We start from the raw sequence: 6,683 nt of genomic DNA on the forward strand, positions 1-6,683 counted from the left end.
ACTTTTCCATTAAAACAAAATTTGCTAATGTTTTGCAGAAATAAATTCTGCGGGTTAAAAAAAAAAAAAAATTCAATTCATCATCAACAACAGCGTTTTCTAGTCCAAGTAAACGCTGTTCCTTTTATTTGTCCTTGTTTGTTTAGCCTTGTGCCCTGAGTCATGTCCTGAACTGCCTGCAGGAGAAAGGCCTTCATCTGACTCACTTCAGGGTATTTACCAGAATGGGTTCCCTCACTCTTGATAAGGAAGTTTTTTTAATGTTGCCATAACAACAAGAACTCGGGGTGATTCGGAGCAGCACCTGCACAGAGTAACCAAGCACAGCTCTGCTCTGAGTTCCCAGCGCCTGAAACTGGGACCAGAGCAGGTCTGCCAGAGCCAGCCAGCACCTCCTCTCTGCCCCAGGCTGGTGCCTACAACTCAGCACAGCACTACCTGGGCACCTCCCTGCTCAGGGCGATTTCATACTGCACACCTAGAATTTTTGCACAACCAACAGCAAAATAAAAAAGCTCCAAATTGTTCTCTGTGGTGTGACTGGGGACTTGCAAGGCTGAGCCTGCAGGGATCCAAGCAGCCCTTGCCTGGCAGTTCTGAGAGCAGTGAATTCTACTAGAGTCCAAGTCTGCAAACACTCATTGGTGGCCATCCCTGCCTCACGGTGTTGGAATAGGCTTTTTTGCAAAACACTATATTTTGGGGTTTTATTAAAGTTGATATCATTACTTGGGTAACTACACTAAATTTCTGCATATCTTTGGGGACTGGTTCCTCTTTCCTAGTGAACAAGCAAATTAAAACCAAACATGCATCGGTCTGGGCACAGACAGCTCCATGAACATGACTTTTTCCAACAAAGGATCCGCTCCCTCATTTACCCTGCCCCTCGTGTCTAAGCCTGAACACTCTCACCTCAGCTTTTTCAGCACCTACAAAGTTATTTTCAAGCGCAGGTATTATTTTGAGCATGAGAAGTTAACAGAACTACTCCATAAATAATACTGACCACATAAATAGAGCAGGAGAAGCATTTCCTGGAGTGGAAGGATGCTCTCTGTGTGTGCGAGCATCTTTTCTGACTCCTACATTATTTCAGAAAAGATCAGGGATTATCAGGCACAGCACAGCTTTGGCAGTGCTGGGGATATAAACATATGAAAAAGAGAGAGACGGTAATGAGGTGCTCAGTGCTCAGAACAGGTCCTGAAGAGGCTTTGATCCATTCTAAACGCAAATAAACCCAGCTTATTTCCCCATTGTTAAGACTAGTCTTTTATGCCTTTCCCATGAGAAAAGAAGTTTTGGAATTATGTTACTCTGGCAGCATCTAGTTTGGGAATAACAAATAATTTTTCTGAAATTCCTTTGTGAGTGCATAAAAGCTGCCAATTCTTTTCCTGAAGCAGATGTCTTGTTGAACAGTAACAGCTCTGAGTCCTGTGTTTCTGAAAAATTAAGGATGACACACAAAACCCCTGTGAGGGAATACCATAATGGGGTGAGAAAAATGGAAAAAAATCCAACCTAACAACCCCACAGGACACAGAGAAGATCCTTTAGTTACAATTCATTGAAATTTCAAGCCAAGAAAATACCAACTGTTAACAAGGAAAGATAATTTCCAGCTTTAGTGGCCATTAATCACAGAATCAGCTCATGAGCAACTACATTGGGACCTGCTGCTTTCTGAAGAGGAGGCCAGACTTCTTTATCTACTTTTAACTTTGGGATGAAGAAAAAGAAGATATTGCCCTTTGGACAGGGAAAACAATGAATTAATTATACTAACAATGCAAGGGTTCGTTGTGGATTTTTTAAACAAAAAACATTGAATACTTCTGACTTCTTAGAACAAGGTCAGTATTACTCATGAGTTGTGGATTGATGGCAAACAAGTAGATTGGTACTTGTGAACATTAATAGCAGAAATACACTGCACTTTAAACAAGCTTTTCTCCATTTACCCGGATATTAAACATGCTGAGAATCTAATGCAGTTGGCCAGCAGAATTTGGTATTGAAAATATAGGCTAACATTCATCATATTTAGTATTCAAACTTCTCCACAGCCATGAAACATATCCTAAAGCCTGGAATAAATTAAATGTAAACTGACAAGTTCTTCTAGCCCCAATATGTTCACCTCAAGAGATTTAAAGACATGTAACTCACGACTGACTGCAGCATTATGTATGAATGGAGTTCTAAAGAAAGCTTAAGAAAGTTTACCCTCAGATTAAAAACTCAACTCTTTGCTTTGCCCAAGCAGTTTCACATCCACCTCTGTTCACTAAAGCAGCCTGAAACGAGCCTGTGGGAATCTGCAGGTAAATAACCATTATGAGTGGAGGATCTTTAAAAAAGCGGAAAACCCCCCCCACTTTTTGCAAAACCAAAAGTCATAGATAACGTGTTTCTGCAATTGGTCACATGAATGCAAAACCAGAATACGTGTGAATCTCCATGAGCTATTTCTACTCCTACACTCCTGCACTATCCCTGCCCTACTGGTTGCTAATCTGCAAAAAAAGCCTCCTTTCCTCATACCACTCTACCAATGCCACCTACCACACCATCTTATTCTTAAATAAAACCAAAAGCAACACCAGTATAAAAAAGTGAAAACCACAGCTCTGAGTCTTTAAGAAGCCATCTTAGAGCTACAGCCCATTTTTGTTCAGGAATAATCAAACTGCAGTGTCTGAGGATAAATTACAGAAATCAGTTACCAGTGCAAACAACATCAGGTGCAAAAGGGCATTATGAAACCATCTTCACCTAGTTGGTTTTTTTTTTATTACTTAAAGACCAGTTAGCAGGGAAAAAAGTCACTAAATCAGACATTCCTCATTTAAAAAATGAAAGAAGATGTACTAATTAAAACAAATGTAACACCCAGAAATTTATTTCAGATAAAGGGCCGATGAAGTGGATCAGAAACCAACTGTATTTACTTTGGCACCTCAAGATTTAATTTCAGGTGAACTTTGAAATTAGGCAGCTAAATTTTCCAGAAGCACCTAGAACACTTGGATGCCATATTGAAATTATTTCTAACAAAGAATAGGATGTGAAGTTCTTGACTTTTGTGGCTACTTCCTACCAAGACCCATCTCTCAAAAGCCATGAAAGAAATTAAGAAACAAGCACTGTCTGACAAACATTATTTCTGGTATTCAAAGAGGCAAAGCTCTTCTGGTTTGTTAAATCAAATATTACAGAAGGGGTTTAATACCCATGATCCCAGCCCTGCTACAGACACCGGGCATGGCCACTCATGAACACGAGCGACTGCAGCTGCAGACAGCACTGATTCATTGTCCTAGGCAGTGACACAGCACCATCACCATACTCATCCTATTTTCCATTTGCAACTGAAAATAACAGGAATGTGAGACCAGTGTAAAAATTCCCATTTCTCCTTTCACTGCTCTGTATGCCAATCTGCAATACTGGTGTGATCTATCACGAAGCCATAGAGGAATAAAGCAGAAATCTCAGAGCTGCCAAGGCAGCCAGGAGGAAGGAGCGTGTTCCTGAGACAGCTCTGGAAAAGGTGGTGGGGAAGGGGCTGTTGGGGTCCGTCATTAGGGCAGAGTGCTGCTTTACTTTTACAAAATGAAAGATTGGTCATTCCTGGGCCTCTGTTCTGTCCTCATGGTCCCTCAGGGCTGTCACTGCCTCCTGCACAGGGCCCAGGAGGCAGTGGGGTGACAACCACAGAATGAGAGGGGCAGTGCAGTGACTCCCTCGGTCCAGCCCCACTGTGAGACTGGACATTCAACTGCACAACACGAGACCCTGGTGGGCACACAGGCAGCTCTGACAAAACCACCTCATCCCCAGGAACTCTGCAAAAATGGCCAGATTGTTTTCCAAGCCTGCAAGTACCTCTTGCCTTGATTTAGACAGTTTTCAGTTTCTGCTACAGTCACCACCCTCAACGCAGACATTCCATCTCTGCATCTCTCTATCCTACTCTGCACCATACCTCAAATCTGACTGTGGAGGTTTTCATGAGCAAAACCTATACTGTCTAGGCATTAGTACTGTGTATTTTGGCAGAGACATCTCCATCTATATTAGCTATACCCAAAGTTCAATAAGAAGTCGTATTGATTTTTCCCTTCAAGCATATATATATTTGATGAAAAACTCACTCATGCCTCCAAAAGTTGTCTAGACATTAGCTGATTCCCCTTCTGCCTTCAGCATCTGCTTTTTTTTTTTTTCTCAAAATGAAGCTGTACCAAGGGTCGTTTGGCAGAATATTAAGAATAGCATGTATGCTGATATGATATGCCTATAATATGTGGAAAAGGCACACAACACGGTCAGTGTCATCAGCCTCCTTGACCAGATTTTCCATACCCTGCAATATACCCTTTTTTTTTTCCCCACTGGGAACTGTTCCAATATCTGAATCATCAAGAGCAGTCTTTTCTTTTACAGAACGCCCTAAAAAATAAAAACAAGCTTCTTTCCTTGCCTGTAGAAATTGGAATATTTTGCCTAACTCAAATTATCCCGCACTAAGGACAACTTTGAATAAATGCCAAGTTCTGATACTTCATCAGTGCTTAAGTCTAGAGGCATATTTATACTACTGTAAAAGAAAAATTCCCAGAGATTGGATGATTGTGCCTGCTGTAACACAGCCCCAGACGGCTCCTACACATTGCAAAGTCACCTGCATCTCTAGAAGTAATTACATTGTTGATCTTAGAAGATTAAAGCAGCATACCAAATGGTCCTCTTGCTAATTTGGCACTCTACAGAAGGTCTAACTGGCAAAAGGAGCCTGAACACACCTGTAGAAGAATATGTAATGACATTCAAAAATATATTAAAATGTAGTTTAAAGGAACACTATTTTGCTTTTCTGTGTAGCACATGGGATATAAAAAAGCTATAGTAAAGCAGCCTGTGGTATATAAAGTTTTTGTTCTGTGAAGGAGTCATCCTTCCAAGCTGTATGCAAAAACTTGCCTCAGTGCCTATACCCACACATAAAAACCTTAAAATTTAAAGCTGTTGGCTTTGTACAGTAGGAGAATCTACTGAAGAAATTCTTATCAAATGGGCTGAAAGTCACAAGGGGTCCAATTAAGATAAAAAGTTCAAACTCAGGACATTTCCTCTTCTTTCTGAGTCCTCTTCTTTCTGACTGCTCAGGCCAACATCAGACATCTGTTCTCACTAATTTTTTAATTAATCCCCTTTGAAGCAAACTATTCAAAACCTGACAATACCTCATCTGTCCGATAAGGACCCCCCTCCATCAGAAGGTGCTATTTTGAATTAAACTGCTCCTCCACTGATGCAGTTGGAAACACAATCATAGCTTTGTATAGAGAAAACAGTTTTGCTGAGTCAACCTAAAACATTAGCAGAGATGGAAATACACCCTGTCTTGTAACTGCAGGCAACTATTACACAGGCAGCTGCACTGAAATGGTCTTCAGCTTGTCCCACAAGTGACCTCTACTCTGTTTTTTTCAGAATTAACCAATCACAGTAACAGCTTCTCCTGGTTCAGAGTCAAACAAATTAGATAGGACGGCTTTTCACAAAAAGAAACCCACTGTCTTTGGTTACCTTGACCTTACCTCAGACAGATTCAATGCATGTAAAATTCTGCTCACCCATTTCCAGTAATGGGAGCATTATTTGAAAATAAAGAGATGATAGAGAGGGAGAAGTCCATGACTTCTCCAGATGACATTATACTTTAATAAGTACTGCACAAATTGCTCACAACATTTTGAAAAATTTTCAGTATTTCTCAGACTCCAAAGAGCTCCCATCATCTTTCTTTTCTTACAATATTTATAAAGCTATGATGTTTTTACTTTGCAGAATTGCCATTTAACATTCTTGAGTGATGCTACTCAAACCTTCCCAAAGCCATTTCTCTCCTGTAGATCTGAAAGCGCATTTTCTGCCACTCCAAGACTTAGAAACTCTAAAGTAAGCCTACATGCATGGCTGGTGCATGCTCGAGGCACTATGTACTTACAGGGCTGGAAACCACGCAGTGTGAGTAGTACCATGACCAATTATTTTAGATAAACCAACCAAATGCAATGACAAAAGGGAAAATGGCTTCAGTCTTTATTCACTCACAACTTCCAGCACCTTTTGCTTCCTTTATTTATCAGTCCAGAGGCTTCTCAAGCAAGGACATCCCTCTCTCTCCTCAGTATCTCCAGCACATAAAGAACTTACTTGTTTCTTAGCTTGACCAGAGAATCCCATTGAAAATTTCTTGTGGACTCCACCTTGTTTTCAGAAAGTACACACAGAGATCAATCCAGAAGAACATTTAAACATATTCTAGTCCCACTGCCTTCAACTGCTTAAGTGATGTGTTGGAGTAGAGCCAGCCCAACACTACCCTGCAAGGCCACAAAGAACATCAGCAATATCCTTCTCTACCTTGTGGGGGTCTACTTGCAAGATAAGGGTTGTTAAATTCCCTCTGTCTTTGAGTGCCCTCCATAGACCTAAGAGAGGCACACAAGGAGAGCTTGCCAAAAACTTTAAGGGACTGTGAATTTAAAAAAAAAAAAAAAAAAAAAAAAAAGGGGGGGGGTGTGCTGGGGAAAGAAAAGACATCTGCTACACCCACAAGACATTTGTTAAATTATGGTATATATTAAAAATGCTACAGATGCCAA

General features: G+C 40.7%; 1 protein-coding gene across 4 annotated transcripts in view; it reads right to left on the bottom strand.

Moving 5' to 3' along the window:
- Positions 1-6,683, bottom strand: part of TBL1XR1 (transducin beta like 1 X-linked receptor 1) — a 106,917-nt gene that overhangs the window by 29,083 nt on the left and 71,151 nt on the right. The gene's annotated exons all lie outside the window — the stretch shown is intronic.

This window comes from Corvus brachyrhynchos, unplaced genomic scaffold (genome assembly GCF_000691975.1).
Source record: "Corvus brachyrhynchos isolate BGI_N302 unplaced genomic scaffold, ASM69197v1 scaffold162, whole genome shotgun sequence".
NCBI lineage: Eukaryota > Metazoa > Chordata > Aves > Passeriformes > Corvidae > Corvus > Corvus brachyrhynchos.